The sequence below is a fragment of the Lontra canadensis genome, unplaced genomic scaffold (assembly GCF_010015895.1).
Source record: "Lontra canadensis isolate GAN:19392208 unplaced genomic scaffold, GSC_riverotter_1.0 scaffold6, whole genome shotgun sequence".
Lineage (NCBI taxonomy): Eukaryota > Metazoa > Chordata > Mammalia > Carnivora > Mustelidae > Lontra > Lontra canadensis.
The window spans coordinates 10,250,904-10,271,322 of record NW_022631000.1 but is presented as its reverse complement, the minus strand read 5'-3'; the positions used below and the strand labels follow the sequence as shown (position 1 = coordinate 10,271,322).

Below are 20,419 nucleotides of genomic sequence, written 5' to 3'. Positions count from 1 at the left end.
CTGACCTCTGCTGTTTTATTACCCAGGTGCTGGTGGAATAGCTGCTTCCACAATACCACTTCCCTTTCCTTCAGCTATTTGAATGTTTTGTCTGATTTGTTTTTTCTTCCAATTTCCAAAATTTCCACTTCTGAATAGATTATTTCAAATAATATCTGTGTGTACATCACACACACACATACATACACATATATGCAACATAGCATTACTGATTTTCTGGGCTTCAAATAATCCACTCACAATTTTGATAATTGAGTGCTATGAGCAAAGTGATGTTCTACTACTCTGCTAATGAGTCCCGAGCCTTTTATTTTGGCTTCTTCTAGCTTTGGCAATGATACTGTGCATCTCTCTAAACCCTGGAGTCTCTTACACTTCCCTTCTTGGCCTTGACCCAGCTAACTTGGATGTAGAGTTCTTTTCACACACCCAGCCCACCATCTGTCTATTTTTCTTCCCTTTCCAACAAGAAAACAGCAGCACAGGACAAAGGTGAAAGCAGTCATTAAAGTAAAGACATAGATTCTATTGGATTGAGTTTGTCTTTAATAACCAGGGAATAGGATCACTTCTGATCCATTTTCCTTTCCACCTCTGATTCTTGATAAAGAAACCATGTTAGGGGTTGAAGGGTCACTATGTCTTAGGGGTTCCCCTGATGCCAGAGACTTTCTCTCTTCTTTTCTTTTTTTCATTAGTTCCTGTCACCACACAAAGGTCTTTGAGGTGAACTTTAATTTGAAAAAAAAAAGGGTTAATGGGGAAAGAAATATTGATTAGTGGTTTTTCCCTTGTTCTATAGGTAATGCTGTCTTCCTTGTTTTAAGTGCTGATTTTCTATTGAAGAGGGAGATGTTAGTTGTGAAGCTAATGCTAACAGAGCTTAACATTCTCCAACCCACCAAATTAGGCCACAGGGGTCAGTGCTGTTTTTTTCCTAGCATCTGTACAGATCATTGTAGCACTTATTGCAATGGTAACTTAATCGTTTATGCTTATTTTTTAAGTAAGAACTGCAAGCTTGTATTTCTACCAATGATAAGAACAGATTTGTATTTTTCAACTCTCCTATGACTTGTACTTTCTATATACTTGAAAATTTAAATGAATATTAGTAACCATTATATTGCATATTTTTCAGAATTTTTTATTAAATGTTCATGCCTCTGAGACACTTGGTTTCTGAAAGGCCCTGCTTAAATGTTAAGCCCTGAAAGTAGCAACAGCCAATTGTGTCTATTAGGTAAGGTTGAAACAAGAATCATACTTTTCTTGTTACTCTCTTCCAGGACTCTCTACTGCGTTGGTAATTTTCAAACCAACAGGAAAGAACCTACAACACAGAATACATACATCCAGAATGTAGCACCTTTTTTTTTTTTTTTTTTAAACTCAGCAGACACTTCAGGGTCATCTCTGTTAACATCAATTATCACTACCTTCTGAATGTGTGGAAGTGCAGTTAGGAAATTTATGGTTAACATCTTGCCATGTAAACCAAACTTTACTATAAAATGTAATATTAAAGTGTCAGTGAACATAATCCCTCATATATCTCTCCCATTGTATTAGCAATCACTATATGTTTATTGCTCCTTTTCCCCCTCTGAAATACTGTACTGATAGCAGGTCAGACATGCTAAATGGACGGGTGGGCTTCAAGCAGGATTCATTTAAAGTTCTATCATGTTTTTATTTTTTTCTAAACTATGGTATAAATACCAGTGTTTCTTATTACATACTTTTATCTTCATTGAAATCTCCCATGTAGATACTAGACTACAATGGCAGTGTGTTGCAAATCAAATCAGGATAAAGGACTGCATCAATCTCATAAGACTTTGCTACTAAGTATTCAAACCATCAATGGGTAGTTGAATAATTATGTACCCAAGGCAAACCTCTAGCTGATATCCTTCAAAGAAAAGATCTCCAGAAGGTTGATTTTGGTATGATTGTTTCTCCTATAACATTGTTTTCATTCTCAAGCTCATATGTCACTATAATTGTTCTAGATAAAAATGCTTATTATTCTAGGTTTGCTTCCCTACAGTTCTGGGAAACTATAGAAAGAATGAGTCTGTCGACGTGGAAACCTCATTCCAACAAATTCACATTTTTTTATCTGAACATTAGTATTTAGTATTTATTTTACCTAAAAGTTTATTCAAAACTAAATTTTTATTGATATTTTTGCATTTATTTCTGATATCTAAACAAACATAGTCTCTCAGATTTCCCCTCCTCTCCCACTCCTACTGTCTAGGCACACCTGTTTAAGAACTGCCACGTGCTACCTGTTAGAGGAAGTGTGACACCCTGCCTCTCTCAGGACCCTCTACAACAAGGTCCCTTCACACTCCTATCAGCCTATTTCAGCCTCACCACCCTATATAACTTCTGTTTGAGGAGATTTTTAGTCCTTTCTCTACTCTCACATACATTTACCTATCCTTATCTCTTATACTTAATTCACCATCCAGATCTCCATAACTCTGTTTATTACTCATCCTTCAAATTAAATACCCATCTGTGGAGGACATCCTCTAGCTGCCCCTCCAGACCCACTCTCCACCTTGACCTCTGCCCAGATGGTAGACGGACTGCATTAACAGGCTTCCTTTACCTCTAGTCAGTTAAGTTTGGCCAGAGGGGAGCACAGGTAGACATGGGAAGGAAAGACAGAGGAGAGTGAGTCTGTGGTATTGATTCCACCAATACCTTTGTATAAGGTAATCTCAATATGGCTGCACCCCTCAACCAGAAGCAGCTTTCTCCACAGGACTCCCTTCTTCCAGGTTCCAGGAATTACTCCATTCCGTAGCCCCTTCAAATGGTTTAACCCCCATGGTAATGTTACTATCCCTTGCGGTTTCCACATACCCTGAATGCATTTTTATATAGTCCCTTTTTTAAACATTTCTGAAATTATCTACTTCCTGCTAGGATCTTGACTGATACACATATCTACCTAGGAGCCTTAGCCAATATCATTTTCAGATGATGGCATGTATCTTTATCACATTGTGGTGGCTTTAAAATATGTTCACGAATTCTTCGATACTCTTCAGAAGGAACGTAGTTCCCCTTTCCTGTGGGCTGTAGAAAGTGCCAGAACTGGTGTCAGGTAAGGCATGTGACTTCCTCTTGCCCTCTCAATTAGGTTACTTCCTCTAAGGAAGCCAGCTGCCAGCTGACATTTATGCAGCCCTTGGTAGAGGCCCATGTGAGAAGGAACAGAGATTTCCTGCCAACAGCCATGCAAATGACTGAAGGAGATCTTTAAGAAGATCTCTTAAAGGAGACTGAAGAAGCCACAGTCAAACCTTCAGAAGACTGCAGCTCTGGTGGACATCTTGACTCAACCTGATGAAAGACCCTATACCAGAACTACTTGTCTAAGCTGCTTTCAGATTTCTGATCCACAGAAACTGTGAGATGATAAATATTTGTTCTTTTAAGCTGCTAAGTTTTGAGAGGTAATTTGTTATGTAGCAACAGATAACAGATATGAATAGATAACTCTTCTAGCAAGACACACACAAAGATGGACCCCATTTAAAGAGTGTTAGGCCATGGATGTGATGCATAGTCAGTACTGGATCACCCTGGAACTCTCTGTCTTCAGTTATCTCACTTTTTTTTTCCCCCTAGTGACTAATCTTGGCATCATCCCAACAACAATGCCTCTGAATTCTTCCATAACTTGCTCTTTGTATACTGTAGTGAATTTCCTGCCTGTGACACCAGCTGAGCCCCACAATTTTGCCTCTCCAGCCATGAACTTAACCGAAGCCCCACTCACTACTTCTCCAGCCCTGATCATGACAGGTTTTTACCATCAATCCTGTATCACATACAGATAGCTCTCTCACATTCTTCTCTTCATTTTTCTGACATTTACATGATTGCATCACAGAAGACCTAACACAGGAATTTACGTTTTGTCTTCTTTGAGTGTATTGCAAAGGGAAAAACCATGACCTCATTCTTCTATAGTCTGTATTCCATTCTTTTCAGTTCTGTTGAATATAAAGTAGAAAATAGGTGCCTATAAGTGTGAATACTTCATGCCATTTATTTATGTTCAATAAATGCTCTTTTTATTCTTGCTTCATTCTTCCTTCTGCTCCTGCCACTACTCCATCACCCCCATACATCTCATTTGTGTTAGAAGATTTTTCTTTTTCCCTGGGTTTCTCTGTCATCCTTACCCAGCAAATTATTATATATTCTGTAGAGATGTTAAAACTTTAGGGCATTTTTTTTGCTTATTTGTTTTATTTTATAGCAATTTGCTGATCAAATGTATCATCTTCATCCAGAAGCCCTAAAGTAATTATACAGAAAACATTGTGGCTCTTTGCTAGATTCAGCTTGGACATAAATGAAGATGACTCTATCCTAGTGTTACTGGTTTGGCTCCTAGATAAATAGGAACATATGTGGTATGTCCAAAGTAAATGGATGACTTACTTTCCCAGATAACTTGATTTGGCAAAAAGAAAAGTAGGTTTCCTGGCTCTTTTTCCTTTTGTCCAATAAAAACAAGCCTCTGAGACAGCTTTTCGCCCATTGACACTCCATTAACGCCAATATTGCTGGAGCTACACAGTTATAAATATGTAAAGCGTGATATATGCAGGCCTATTTTGCATAGTGTGCCTGTGTCCCCAGCTGCCTGCTATTTTTGTTCAAGTCAAACATGTTTTGATGTGCTTATTTTGTTGTTTTTGTTTGAAGTCTGTGATACTGAATGATTAAAAACAGTTTATAAAAATCATCAGATATCCAAATGTTGCTGAAATACATCCAAAATCTAACCTTCTGTGTTTGGGTATAAATATAGATGTTAATATGGCAGGAACACAGGCGTTTGTGTTTCATGAAGCCCTTCACATGCGGGACTTAAAACATACCTAAATCATATAGACAATGTGCAGATGAATTCAAGGTTAGAGTATGTATGATTGGGTTATATAATGCCTCAGTGGGATGGAAATTCAGAGATATTTTAGTTCAGTGCTTTTGCTTCACTTATGAAGAGGTGGAAGCCAAAGTACTTTAGGGTATTGGTTCATGGCCACATAGCCAATTTAATAAGGGAACTACATAGACCCAGATGTCTAGTGATTCTTCATTCAGTGTTCTTTTCCTGTCCAAAAATCAGAAGTGGTGGTTGTGTCATCCAGGAGAAGACAGGGTGGCCTTTATCCAAGAGTGCCTTATTTTCCATATTCTGTGATCTAATGTTTGCTCTTCTCATGCCCAGGGATAAATAAATCCTTAAAGGCAGAATCTCACTAAATCAAAGTTATTTAGCATTGAAGTAGTCACAAGGATGATAATTTGTCATTTAACAATGGCAAATAGAAAATTCTGTGCACCATAAAAATTCAGGTCAGTAGTATCATCACAGCCAAGCTGCAAAGAAAGTTAGATATACAGCACTTTATTCATTAGCCATGAGGCATTATCACAGATATCAAGAATTTATTTTATATAATCAGAGAATTTCCTTCTAAGCTCAAAAGCTAGAGGGGCAGCAGGGAAGTTGGTGAAATAGCAAGGTGTAATACCACAGGAATGGTGAAGATGCTGGTAAAATAGAATACAAATGTCCTCTTTAAAGGGAGCTGCCACTATTCATCTCTCATTAGTTGCTGCCATCTACAAATTTGAATATAATCTTACAAAAATTTTCTGTTTTTAGAGAGGAAGGAAAATCAATTACAAACTACTTTCTCAATCATTATATGTTTGCAACTACATAAGAACATTAATTGTAAATATGTAAAAAAAAATTTGGTCTGAATTTGGCCTCTGGGTCCTCTATTTACAACCTTTCTTACACAGATTTACATAGAAAGTCAAATCATAACCAGATGCTCACTTACCTATAATAGGGTCAGAACAAGTGAAGTTACGATTACTTAATTTCCCCAGCCTAATAAAGTTGCACATAGAGTTTCCATTAAAGATAATGTTGCCAATGAAGACCAAAAATACTATAAATTTACTCACTCCATTACCTGCATCTATGTCCAAATTAAGGATGAACCTGTCATTGGCCCAGACTGGAATTTCTGTTCCAACAGTTGAAAATCCTTTTCTCTTGTATTGTCCAAATGACTATGTCTGATTTTACCTCAACAACTCTCCATTTTTTTTCTATGCCTCCAAAATGACTAACTCCCTTTCAATTAAAGAAGAGGAAGAAGAATCATCTCTTCTACAGATTTTTTTTAAGATTTATTTATTTATGTATTTGAGAGAGAGAGATAGAGAGCACGGGTGAACATGAGGAGGGACAGGAGGAGAGGGAGAGAAAGAATCTCAAGCAGACTCCCCTCTGGGCCAGAAGCCCAACACAGGGCTCTATGTCACGACCCTGAGATCATGACCTGAGCCCAAAATCAAGAGCCACTCAGGTGCCCCCTTCTATAGATATTTTAATACATTTTTTCTTATTAATGCAGGTTGGTTGGTTTAGAAACAGTTCTGTTTCCTTCAGGTGAATTTGAATTTGCCTGCTCAGATCTTTCCTGTACTGATCTTATTCTTTCACTTTGAACATGTAATATTATCTCCCTTGTGTAAATTCTTGGGACACTACCTCAATGCAACCTTTAATTCTATATTAAGAATATAAGAATTTAAGAATCTAAATTCTATATTAAGATTGACTAATGACCCAGTGTACTCAAGGTCATGAAGTGATGTGCATTTCCAAATACTTGAAAAAGATTAATTCATTCAAAGTTAATTTCTGCCTAAAATATGAAAGCATTTGCTGAACTAGGTGGCATTTGCAATATCTTGTGTCCTCTCTTCTAGATCCTGATGGATGCTAGCAATCTGCTGTCATTTGCACAGAAGTAGTCAAGAAGATCTTTGTATTGTTCTTAACAAGGAAGCTACACTGAGATTTGTCAACAAGCACCTAAATTACTGCCTCCCTTCTTCCTCATCTTCGACAGACATGAAGGACATGCAACAAGAGGAAACAAAGCATTGGATTTTCACAAAGAACAAATCATGTTCCCCTTGGGACCTTGAACCAATGGAGTCATGAGTATGACCTTACTATCAGCCAGATCTTGAGGAGCAATGACAGTGTTATCTCAACATTCTCCTTGCTTAGCATCCCTAGGTAACCAGGGAAACTTATCAGGACCACCTGCTGAACAGCAGCTCCTAGTTAGTCACAGGTGTCTCTAGGGGAGATGAGAGATAGGCATGTGGTATCTTTGGTGCTCTATAATAAAGCTCCAAACATCTTTTACATATGATCAGCTTGTATCAGCAGAAATCACTCCTTCCCATTACCTAAAAACAATAGCCATCCCCATTTTATACCTCACCTCGTACACTATATCTAGAGGCAGTATAAAACACCAGTAAAGAGGCACCTGGGTGGCTCAGTGGGTTAAAGCCTCTGCCTTCAGCTCAGGTCATGATCCCAGGGTCTTAGGATCAAGCCCTGCATCGGGCTCTCTGCTCAGCAGGGAGCCTGCTTCTCCCTCTCTCTCTACCTGCCTCTCTGCCTACTTGTGATCTCTGTCTGTCAAATAAATAAATAAAATCTTAAAAAAAAAAAAAAAAACAACCACCAGTAAAGAGTATGGATTCTAGCAATGCCTGGGTAGCTCAGTGGTTTAAGTGTCTGCCTTTGGCTCATCTCATGATCCAGGGGTCCTGGAATCGAGCCCAGCAACAGGCTCCCAGCTCAGCAGGAAATCTGTTTCTCTCTCTCCCTTTCCCACTACCACCACCCCCTCCCCACTGCTCATATGTTCACTCTCTTTCTCTCTCAAATAAATAAACAAATTTTTTTTTTTTTAAAAAGAGTATGGATTCTAGAGTAAGATTGACTTCACAAATTGCTCGGCCACCTAAAAAGCTTATGCCTCAATTTCCACATTTGTAATACAGGGAGTAATGTAGGATCTCTGTAACTATTAAATGAGTTTATGCCTGATACTTAGGATAGTAGCTGGCCTATGATAACCACTATATAAATTTTATTTAACTATTTTTTTTTATTATCACCTACACTATCATCTCTGTGGCTATGCCTTTATGATTTTTTTTCCCTGTCAATTCTACCCTACTATCTCCACAGTTTCATGTTTGTCAACCCAATGTGCTAATTTCTGGTTTGGAAAATATATTCATAATATTTTTTTTAAAAAACACTATTTTTGAATTAACTGTTGAAATTCCCTAATCTTAAATGCTAACTGCAGAGACTCCCAGCAGAAAAATCTCCTGACCCCTCCTCATCCCTAGTACTTTGCTCCTTTCCTATGTCTTGGCCCATAAAGAGCTAACTTCTTTAGATGATTTAGCTCAAAATCAAATCTCAAATGCCAAGCAATGAGTATGTTTTCTAAAAAGTCACAAAAGGATATTCAGCAAGCTAATCCAAAGTTCCTTTGCTTCTAGATCATGCATGCATCCCAAATTAATGAGGCTTTTTAAACTCTGCTGTCATTTTCATTTTGACTCTGCTCAGGGTAACTAGACTTCTGGTCATTAAAAGTAATTTTCAGAAATACTCTATTGTAACAGAGATCATTGTTACTTTAATATAATAAACTAGTCTTTCCAATAAATCACCTGGGATTCATTACTTTTCACATGTTGCTTTCATTATTCAAAATATTGAAAGAAGCTATAAGCCTTGCTATGGAGGTAACATTTTCAGCTATCCATTGCTGTGTAATAAACTACTTCAAAATTTAGTGGCTTGTAACAGTAGCCATGCTAGTACCTCTCTGTTTCTGCAGGTTGACTGGAAACAGCGGCATGGTTCTTCTGTTCTATAGCATATTGACTGAGTTGCAGTTGTCAGGGGACTCAAGTGCACTGGAACATCCAAGATGGCTCACTATCAGACTGGCACTTAGTACTACTGTCCACTAAAGAGCTTACCTTGAGCTGTAGAGCACAGCACCTCAGGTCTCATGCAGCTTAGAGCATGACAATTAAGTTTATAGAAGGCACATCACAAGAATAAGTTTCCAAGAGGTAAGGAAAAAAAGCTGTTAGTCCTTTTAAGGCCTGGACTCAGAAGTTCCAGAACATTCTATTGGTCAAACCAGTCACAAAAGCAGACCAGATTCAAAGACAGAGGCTATAATTCTACACTTTCTGTGAGGAGTGGCATGCAGCTCAGGGACTGGAGAAATTTCAAGGGACAGCTCAGTAGACTGGGAACCAGAGTAACGAAAACCCTCTTCTTCCTCACAGATTTCTTCTGTTAATGGACAATAAATGGAATAAGAATTAAGGGAATAGTTTGGAAGACAAAATAAGTTGTGAATAGTGCCTTTAAATTGTATTGAAACAGTAGAAAGATATATGATCTTGCTTGACTTTTGTGATGAAAATCATATAAGATTTGATTTCTTGATAACTCAACTTACACTATTTTTAAACTCTTGAGCAATCTGTGTACGGTTAAGAGATTTCTGACATTTATTTGTACACTAAGTTGATCAACTCTAGAATTTAGGCATTTGAATGTCTGTTGAGTTTTGAATCTCTCCAGAGTTAGGTAGATAGCTTTTGTTTCTGTACATTTAAAGTATCCATTTAGAAAATATGTACAAGGTAAAAAAATGAGAAGAAATAGTAATTTATTTTTTCATGAACATTTTGATACACATTTCATCAATTATTGATTAACCATTTTCTTACACTGGTTATAATCAGTATTTGATTCAGAGAGGGAAGCATTCATTATTGATATACACTATAGGCTCTTTTTTTTAAATTCCATCCTTTACAAATAATCAAGATTGGGGCTGTCAAAATTATGTTTTTATCATGTAAACATTTTCAACTCCCTAGGTCCTAATGTTGAACAAATAATGCAGCTGGTCCTGCCTAGGAGGTTCTGTAAAGCTCCTCATGGTACAGCAATATTAAAGGAGACATCCCATCGTAGCTGGCTACAGGCAACACGTTTGCAAAACTGAGGGGAAATTGCCTAACTATCTGTAATAACGAGTGAAAATTGTTAGACTCCTAGAAATACAGACAGGGTTGTAGGAGTCTTTGTAATCAGTATATCAGTCTTAAATCAAGGGAGTGACAAGGCTGATGTGAAGCAGATTAGATCAGCTGGTTTGGGCCCAGCATGGAATACAGAAGTGGATCAATGGACAACAGTGAGCAAGGACAGATAGCAAACAGACATGGATGAAAATTAGAAGGATATCTGTAGCAGTTGTGGCAGAATGTTTTTTCAAAACCTCTGAAAAAATAAACCGGTAATAAATGTGTGGGGGGGTGCATAAATTTATCTGGTTATTATTTTTAATTGTGTTTATGCTTAAGTGAGCTGCTTCGTAATCTGTATATAATTAATTTTATCATGTGAGTTTAGCCATTCTCAATTAATCATTTCTGATGTCTTTGTAAACTGTTGAGACGAAAAAACCCTTTCCAGAATTGTTAATCATAGGAAAGTAACTAGATATTTGTACTATCATTCTTTTTGCTCAGGGGCAACAGATGAGGCAAGAACACAACAGTGAATGATCCCATGCAGACTCATTCCTGTCTAAGACTGCTTAGGACAATCACTGTGAAGTAACAGGTGCTCATAATAATGTCTAACATTTGTCTAATAATGTCTAATATTCTGTGTATTACATGTTTAGTCCCTTCAAGAACTCTACAAGGCAGATATTATTTTGATCCCCATTACTGATGGGGAAATTGAAGTATAGACAGTTAAGTTATATCCTCAAACTATGTTCTAATCAAGAAGCAAGTAGATGGACACATTAAAGAAAATATAAATTTATATTATAAAATATAACTCTATATATATGTATATATATATATTTTTAGATTTTATTTATTTGACCAAGAGAGAGAATACAAGCAGGGGGAGTGGGAGAGGGAGAAGTGGGCTCCCCTGACACAGGACTCAATCCCAGGACCCTGGAATCATGACCTGAGCCGAAGGCAGACACTTAATGACTGAGCCACCGAGGCACCCAAAGAAAATATAACTTATATCATCAGAAGAGATATACATCCAGACTTACATCCATGAGTCTGACTTCAGCTCAGTGGTCTGACACACTGCTTTGTGCTTCATTTGTTCTTTCATGGGTGAAAGTGCCTTGCCCCTGGAATTCATCATTCTGATCCTCCTGAACAATTATGAACTATTTATTCATTTAAAAGATTATCCTGGGGAGCCTGGGTGGCTCAGTGGGTTAAGCCGCTGCCTTCGGCTCAGGTCATGATCTCAGAGTCCTGGGATCGAGCCCCGCATAGGGCTCTCTGCTCAGCAGGGAGCCTGCTTCCTCCTCTCTCTGCCTGCCTCTCTGCCTGCTTGTGATCTCTCTGTCAAATAAATAAATAAAATCTTAAAAAAAAAAAAAGATTATCCTTTCCCCCAGTAACTTGAGATATTTACATGACAAAATATATGAACCTCATACTATATGCAAAAATTATCTCAAATGAGTCATGACCTAAATATAAAATCTAAAACCATAAAATTAAGAAAGAAGGGCCTGGATGGCTCAGTCGGAAAAGTACATGAGTACAACTCAGGGTTGTGAGTTTGAGCCCCACATTGGGTGTAGAGATTACTTAAATAAGTAAACTTTAAAAAAAAATTTCTAGAAAAAAAATATGGTAGTGACAATGGGTTAGACAAAGATTTCTTAAATAGGACAAAATAGCACAAATTCTATAAGAAAACACTTCACAATGTAAACTTTATCAAAATTAAAATATTTTATTATTCAGAAGATATAGTAAGAAATTGAAAAGACAAGCCACAAACCAGGAGAAAATACAAACACGTATCTTATAAAATATTTATATCTAGAACATATAAAGAGTTCTTAAACCCAACAACAAGAAGATTAAAAAATTGTCAAGAAATAATAGGTAAAATATTTGAACCCATACTTTAATAAAGAAAAGATTTAATAAGCACAAGAAGGATACCCTATGTTATTAACTGGAAGATTAAAATTAAAACTTAAATCAAATACCACCAAATCTTCACTAGAATAGTTATATCAAAAACCTAACAAATATCAAGCTTTGGTCAGAATGAAAAGCAAATGGAATTCTCACATACTGCTGGTGCAAAAGCAAAATAGACACTTTCACTTTTAGCCATTTTGGAAAACAGTCTTAGTTGTTTTTGTTATGGTAAGTATTGTTACAATAAGTATACACTTACCATATGACCCAGTAATTCCACTTCTAGAAATTTACCCAAGAGAAATGAAAACATATGTCCACACAAAGACTACTTTATAGCAGGTTGATTCATAAGCAGCAAAAACTGCCAAGAATTCAACAATCAACTTGTGAGTAGATAAATGAATAGTGGTACGTCCATACAAAGAGATACTACTCAGCTATATAAAGAAACTACTGATACATCCAAAAGCACAGATGAATCTCAAAAGCATTATGCTATGAGAAAGAAGCCAGAAACAAAAGACTTCATATTCTATAGACCTATTCTTAAGAAATTCTTAAAAGGGCAGGCTGTAGATACAGAAAGCAGACAGGTGGTGACCAAGGGTTGAAGGTGGAGACTGATTAAAAGGGATCATGAAAGAGAATGTTTTGGGCACCTGTGCCTCAACGTTTATGCAGCAATGTCCACAAGAGCCAAACTATGGAAAGAACCCAGATGTCCATCGACAGATGAATGGATAAAGATGATATGATACACACACACACACACACACACACACACACACACACACACAGGAATATTACGTAGCCATCAAAAAAAGAAATCTTGCCATTTGCAAAGATGTGGATGTAACTAGAGGATATTATGATAAGTGAAATAAGTCAATCAGAAAAAGATGATTATCATACACTCTCACTGAAATGTAGAATTTAAGAAACAAGGCAAAGGATCATAGGGGAAGTGAGGGGAAAAAAATGAAACAAGATGAAACAAAGAGGGAGACAAAACCATACAAGACTCTTAATCTTAGGAAACAAATTGACGGTTGCTGGAGGGGCGAGGGGTGGGAAAATGGGGTGGCTGTGTGATGGACATTGGGGAGGGTATCTGTTGTGGTGAGCACTGTGTGTTGTGTAAGACTGATGAATCAGAGACCTGTACCCCTGAAACAAATAATACATTATATGTTAATAATGTTAATAATAAAAAAAAAGATTAAAAATTTTAAAAAGAACTCTTTGGGACACTATCATTCTACATAATGATGGTGGCTACCTAACTGTACATATATGTTAAAAATCACTGAGGTGTACACTTAAATGAATTTTAACTTATGCAAATTACACCTCAATAAACTGACACCCCAAAAATTCTCTTTAGTCTATCATAACACAGCAGATTTGTTGAAGAGCTACATCATACAGAGTCATAAGCCTAAGCAAGATTATTTTTGCATCTTCTTCACTCACCTATAATTTTTTGCCAGGGTATTTGCTTGCCTATATATTGTTTCCAGTACCATTTTATTATCACATGAATTACCATCAAGTATTTTATGATGAAGGACTTTTGTTTTAAAACACATGTTTCAGGGTACCTGGGTAGCTCAGTGGATTAAGCCTCAGCCTTTGGCTCAGGTCATGATCTCAGGGTCCTGGGATCGAGTCTCGCATCAGGTTCTCTGCTCAGCTGGGAGCCTGCTTCCCTCCCCACTCTGTCTGCCTTTTTGCCTAATTGTGATCTCTCTCTCTCTGTCAAATACATAAATAAAATCTTTAAAAAGATAAAAAAAATAAAAATAAAACACATGTTTCATTGAATCACAAATACTAGATTCTGTGAAGGTGAAATACTGTTTTTGCACTGCCAACATTCAATCAGCATATGAGGTGGGGGTGCTTTTTTGATTTATAGGATGTTGAAGTCATTTCATCCCTTTAGGACACCCATTGGTGGTGATTGTTTATCCAAGTGGCTGCTGCCCAGATGAATTTAACAAAATCCTAAATGCTTACAATTCATCTTGACTCATTATTTTATGCTTGTGTATAAAAATTTGCCTGCTAAGCTTATTTCAATCAAAAATTCACATTTCAGATGAGGGGAGTTCTGAAAGCCCAGATGCTTGTTTCCTGCCTTTTCTTACTCATCCATGTCCACACTTATGCAAATGCCAACAGAGTCTGGACCACACAGTATCTTAAAAATTGACTTTCAGAGAATTGATTGAACTCTGAAACTAAATAAAATAGTTTCTCATTCTCTTTTACAAATAAAGGCTTCTGAAGTGATGTGGATAAAAGAGAGAACATGTTTCAAAGTTCAGCATGGAAAATAAGAATTATAAGAAAATAACAAGGATTATGTGGTGCTTTCTGCTTAAAAAATGTCTTTTTTATACATTATCTCAGATCAAACCAAACCACAAGAGGATCAGCATGACTTGAGATTAACTCCTGAGAAATATTTTTTCCCTTGAATATAGAACATTTCTAAGAAGTTTCCTAACACCTGATCATCCCTGAGACACCTCACCACAATACACACCTCACTGCACAGATGACATGTGTCATTCATTTAAAACCTTCACATATCCCCTCCGTACATGGAATGCAAAGAGAATGATCAGATCTCTCTGGTTGTTCGTGAAAACACACTTTTAAAGCGCTTTTTAAAAATCTATTAAAGTCTTGTCATTTTATAATATAACCAAGTTCCTACTGTTTCAGAACAACTACTATCTCAAAGGGAAACATTTTTGGCACAGCCAAATCTAGAGTACACTTTGAGGCTATACTCCCTGGATTTCTTCCAGGAGGAAAGTCAATTTGCCCGACTAAAAATAAAATTTCCCACATATTTTAGGAAAGTCAGCTCTAGGATGAATAATGAAGTAGGAAAAGTTGCCATTGTGGATGCACAAAAGGAGATATGGGTGTGCACTTCAAGAACCTGGAAATAAGATGAATTTCAAAGAATTAAATTAATAACATTTTGCATTTTCATAACATAGCAGTAAGCAAAAAGATTACATAATGTAGGATTCTAATCAAGGTAGTCATTTGTTTTATCCTTTTTTCCTGCTTTTAAAAATATTCAGGTATCATACAGAAATATGCACAGTATAATAAGAGGACAATAGATAAATAAATGTTGACACTCCTCGTATTGGCTGGAGAACTAGCACACAAATCTACCTTTGCTTTCTCCCCACACTCTACTTAAATAATAGAATAGAGTCTTTAAGGCATAAGAACAGAAGATGGAAGTTAAAGCAGCAAAATCCTGGAAGAGATGGGCTAGTGATAATGACACAAACTACCTGGTGAATGGAATCCAAAAGCAGTAGGGGAGAGTGCCAATAATAAATCTGATTTATTCAATAGAACAGCAGTTGCTAGACCTTCTACCACTATGTACAAGGTCTGAAGAGTCTTCTTCATAGAATCTGACTAGTTAAGAGGAAAAATCTGGAAGATATGAAAATCTGAGGTTGATCCAAAAAAAAAAAAAAACCCAGCCATATCCCCCTACAATAAAATCATGGTACACAAGCCCTAACTCCATCCTCAGACCAAAAAGCACAAATAATCTGATTAAAATGGGCAGAGGACAAAAACAGACACTTTTACAAACAAGACATACAGACAGCCAACAGACACATAGAAAGATGTTAACATCACTCATCACCAGGGAAATGCATGTCAGAACCACAATAAGGTATCACCTTATACCTGTCAGTGTGGCTAGATTCAAAAGGACAAATACTAAGTGTTGGCAAGGATATGGAGAAAAAAGAATCCTCATGTACTGTTGGTAGGAATGCAAACTGGAGCAGTTACTGTGGAAAACAGTATGGAGGGTCCTCAAAAGAATTAAAAATAGAATTATCAGGGGCACCTGGGTGGCTCTGTCATTAAGTGTCTGCCTTCAACTCAGGTCATGACCCCAGGGTCCTGGGATCAGAGTCCTGCACCAGGCTTCTTGCTCAGTGGGGAGCCTGCTTCCCCTTCTTCCACTCCCTGTGCTTGTATTCCCTCTCTCGCTCTCTCTGTCAAATAAATAAAATCTTAAAAAAAATAAATAGAATTTACATATGATTCAGTAATTCTACTACTGGGTATTTACTCCCCCCAAAAATGAAAAGTCTAATTTGAAAAGAGAGATGCACTGCTATATTTATTGCAGCATTATTTATAATAGCCAAAATATGGGAACAACCCAAGTATTTATCCATAAATGAATGGATAATGAAGGTGTGGTATTTGTACACAATGGAATATTTCTCAGCCATAAAAAGAATGAGATCTTGCCAGTTGGAACAACATGGATGGATCTAGAGGATACAATAGTAAATAAAATAAGTCAGTCAGAGAAAGACAAATACAATATGATTTCACTCATATGTGGAATTTAAGAAACAAACAAATGAACAAACAGGGGGAAAAAAAGCCAAAAACGAAACAGACTCTTAAGTATGGAGAATAAAGAGCTGGTCGTCAGAGAGGTGGGTGAGGGGATGGATGAAATAGATAAAGACGATTAAGAGTACCTTTATTATGATGAGCACTGAGTAATGTATAAAAATGTCAAATCATTATATTGTACATACAAAACTAATTTAACAATGTATGTTTACTATAGTATAATTAAAAAAAAAAGAAAGAAAGAAAAAACCCAGGCACCTGAGTGGCTCAGTCGGTGAAGCAACTGACTCCCTTTTTTTTTTTTTTCAAATATTTTATTTATTTATTTGAGAAAGAGAGAGAGAAAGAGCAAGAAAGTATGAGCAGAGGAGAGAGGCAGAGGGAGAGGGAGAAGCAGACTCCCCGCTAAGCAGGGAACCCGATGTGGGACTCGAACCCAGGATCCTGAGTTCTTGACCTGAGCTGAAGGCAGATGCTTAGGGAGCCACCCTGGCATCCCTAAACGACTGACTCTTGATATCAGGGTTGTGAGATCAAGCCCCACATCGGGTTCTGCCCTCAGCATGGAGTCTGCTTGAGATACTCTCCCTCTCCCTCTGCCCCTCCCCTATTGTCTCTCTCTGTCTCTCTCAAACACAATAAATAAAATCTTTAAGAAAAAACTCAGAACAGTGGATTAAAATATACTACACTAAAACATATTCTGAAATTTCAGGAACCTGGTGACCAAGAGAACAGTAAAAAGCAGGTAACATTCGGGACGCCTGGGTGGCTCAGTTGGTTGAGCGAGTGCTTTCGGCTCGGGTCATGATCTCGGAGTCCCGGGATCGAGTCCCGCATCGGGCTCCCAGCTCCACGGGGAGTCTGCTTCTCCCTCTGACCTTCTCCTCGCTCATGCTCTCTCTCACTGCCTCTCTTTCAAATAAATAAATAAAATCTTTAAAAAAAAAAAAAGCAGGTAACATTCAAACAATATCATCATAGGAACCTTAAAGATATATAGCAATAACTTTAAAATACTGAAGGACAGAGGTGTATTTATGGACCCTGCATGAATGACTTCTCAACTTCAAGGTGGTATGAAAGCAATACACATTAAGTAGAAACTGTACTTCAAATTCTGAATGCTGATCTTTTCCCAGGCTAGAAATAGTGATTCGATGCTCTCTCATGAGGCTGAACAACAGTGGTGAGCCAAAGTTCCCAGTCAGCCACACCATCAGGAAACTGAACAACCATATGCTTACAACAATTCTGTACCCACAAAACCGTTCTGCTTTTCACTTCCAATTCACTATTCAATAAATTACATGAGATAGTCAACCCTTTATCATAAAATAAGCTTTGTGTTAGATGATTTTGTACAACTGTGGCCTAATATGTTATGAACATGTTTAAGGCAGGCTAGGGTAAGCTATGATGTTCAGTAGGTTAGTGTACTAAATGCTCTTTCTTTTTTAAAGATCATTTACTTATTTATTTGAAAAAGAGAGTATGTGCAAGTCAGAGGAGCAGGGAGAGAGGGAGAAGCAGATTCCCCTCTGATCAGGGAGCTGGACTTGGGGCTTCATCCCAGAATCCTGAGGCCATGACCTGAGCCAAAGGCAGATATTTAACTCACTAAGCCACCCAGACGCCCCTTAAATGCCTTTCAATTACAGTATTTTCAACTTCCAATGGATTTACCAAGTCATATCCGTCATTAAGCTGAGGAAGATCTGTAAAGTGTATCCAGCCAAACCAAAAATTGAAAGCGAAGGTAAAGACCAATCTGGACATGCAGGATGTTTAAAGTTTGCCTTCCCCTCCTCGTCTTTCTCAGGAATCTATAGGAGGATGAACTTCACTAAAATGAAGATATAAGCCAAGAAAGAGGAAGATATATTAAGGAAAAATTGCATACCTTCTAGAGAGACCAAAAGAATTCCCAGGTGATGGTGAAGACTGTGCCTTCAGCTGTGTCTCAGCAAAGAAGGAAAACAATCCAGATTAGAGTAGGGTAGGAAGTTCTTCAGGAAGAGATTTCTTCACAGGACAAAACTGACAGAACACCTGATGTATTTCAACATCTTGAGAGGATAATTGTATGACCTTTAGGGAAAATATAAAACTATGCATGGAAAGCAAAATGATCAAGATTCACTACATGGCTCACTGTCAATTGTTTTGAGCCCTATCAAGAGGATGTGGGCTGGGACATGGCACTTGTGCAGTGGAGAGTGGGAGTGATGAAATTCAACTCAATCTGAAAATTCTGTAGAGGAAAGTCAATAGGTCCTGCCTGAAATCAACAAACCAAGAAGCAGCAATAAAGCATGTTCTTTAGAGACACAGAAATACATCCCAAAATAATCCTCCAAAAATGAAAGTATGGGTGAAAGTAGACTGATGGTTTTTACAACAAATTTTATAAGAACTATTTGTGTATTTGAAATCAGTATATGTATAACTTTGGTAAAAATGTTTTGAGGAGCATCGCCCTCTCTTCTCCCCTTGATGGCGTGTGCTCATCCATTGACATCTGTGTACTCTGAAAAGGGGGAATCATCTGACAAAAATGTTACTTTGCCTGCTGTGTTTAAGGCTCCCATTTGACCTGATATTATGAACTTTGTTCACACCAACTTGCACGAAAACAACAGCTTGCCATACGCTGTCAGTGAATTAGCAGTTCATCAAATCAGTGTTCAGTCTTGGGGTATTGGCAGATTGGTGGCTTGAATTCCCAGAGTTCGAGGCAGTGGGACTCACCATTTCGGCCAGGGTGCTTTTGGAAATATGTGTCATTGGGGCCGCATGTTTGTACCACCAAAACCTGGTGCTGTTGGCATTGTACAGTGAATATAACCAGAAGCCATATGCCATCCACTCTGCCCTGGCTGCCTCAGCCTTACCAGTGCTGGTCATGTCTAATGGTCATCATAATGAAGAAGTTCCTGAACTTCCTTTGGTGGTTGATGATAAAGGTGAAGGCTATAAGAATACCAAGGCTGTTTTGTTTTGAAAGAAACTTAAAGCCTGGAATTATATCAGAAAGGTCTACGCCTCTCAGCAAATGAGAGCTGTCAAGGGCAAAATGAGAAACCATCATTCTGTCCAGTGCAAGGGACCCTGCATCATCTACAATGAAGACAACGGTATCATCAAGGCCTTCAGAAACATCCCAGGCATTACTTGACTTAATGCAGGCAAACTGAACATTTTGAAACTTGCTCCCAGTGGGCAAGTGGGACGTTTCTACATTTGGACTGAAAGTGCTTTCCACAAGCTAGAAAATCTATATGGCCTTGGCATAAGACTGACTCCTTCAAGAGTAACTACAGCTTTCCCACACATAAGGTATTAACAGAGACCTTAGCAGAATCTTGAAAAGTCCAGGGATCCAAAGAACCCTCTGAGCACCACCCAAGAAGATCCATCACAGGGACCTGAAGAAGAATCCACAAGAACCTGAGAATCATGTGGAAGCTAAACCGATATGCAAAGACTCTGTGCCAGAATACCATTTTTTGCCAGACCAAGAATCACAAACTCCAGATGGATAAGGCAGCAGCAGCATTAGAAGTCAAATCTGATCAGAAGGGGTTTCTAGGCAAGAAGCCTGTGGTACAGAAGATAAGGAAGAAGGCTGCTGGTGTGAAGAAGCAGAAGAAACCTTTGGTGGGAAAAAAGGCTGCAGTTACCAAGAAACCAGCAGCTGACAAGATGCCTGCAAAAAAGAAACCTACCACGGAAGGCAAGAAGCTTGCTGCCTAAAAACTTACATTTGTTTATTCTATAGAAGTCAAATCGTTTTGGACAGCTAATTTTGAATAAAGATCTGAATTTTGAATAAAGACTGAAAAAAAAATGTTTTAAAAGAGCAATATAGAGACTATGGACTCTGAAAAACAAACTGAGGGTTTCAGAGGTGAGGGAGGTGGGGGGAAAGGGTTGACCTGGTGACGGGTATTAAGGAGGGCACATATTGCATGGAGCACTGGGTGTTATATGCAAACAATGAATCTTGGAACACGAC

The 20,419-nt window shown here is 37.8% G+C and overlaps 1 pseudogene; it reads left to right on the top strand.

The window, feature by feature from the left end:
• The first annotated feature begins 18,897 nt into the window (after window positions 1–18,897).
• LOC116864805 lies at window positions 18,898–20,157 on the top strand (annotated as a pseudogene).
• Window positions 20,158–20,419: the final 262 nt, after the last annotated feature.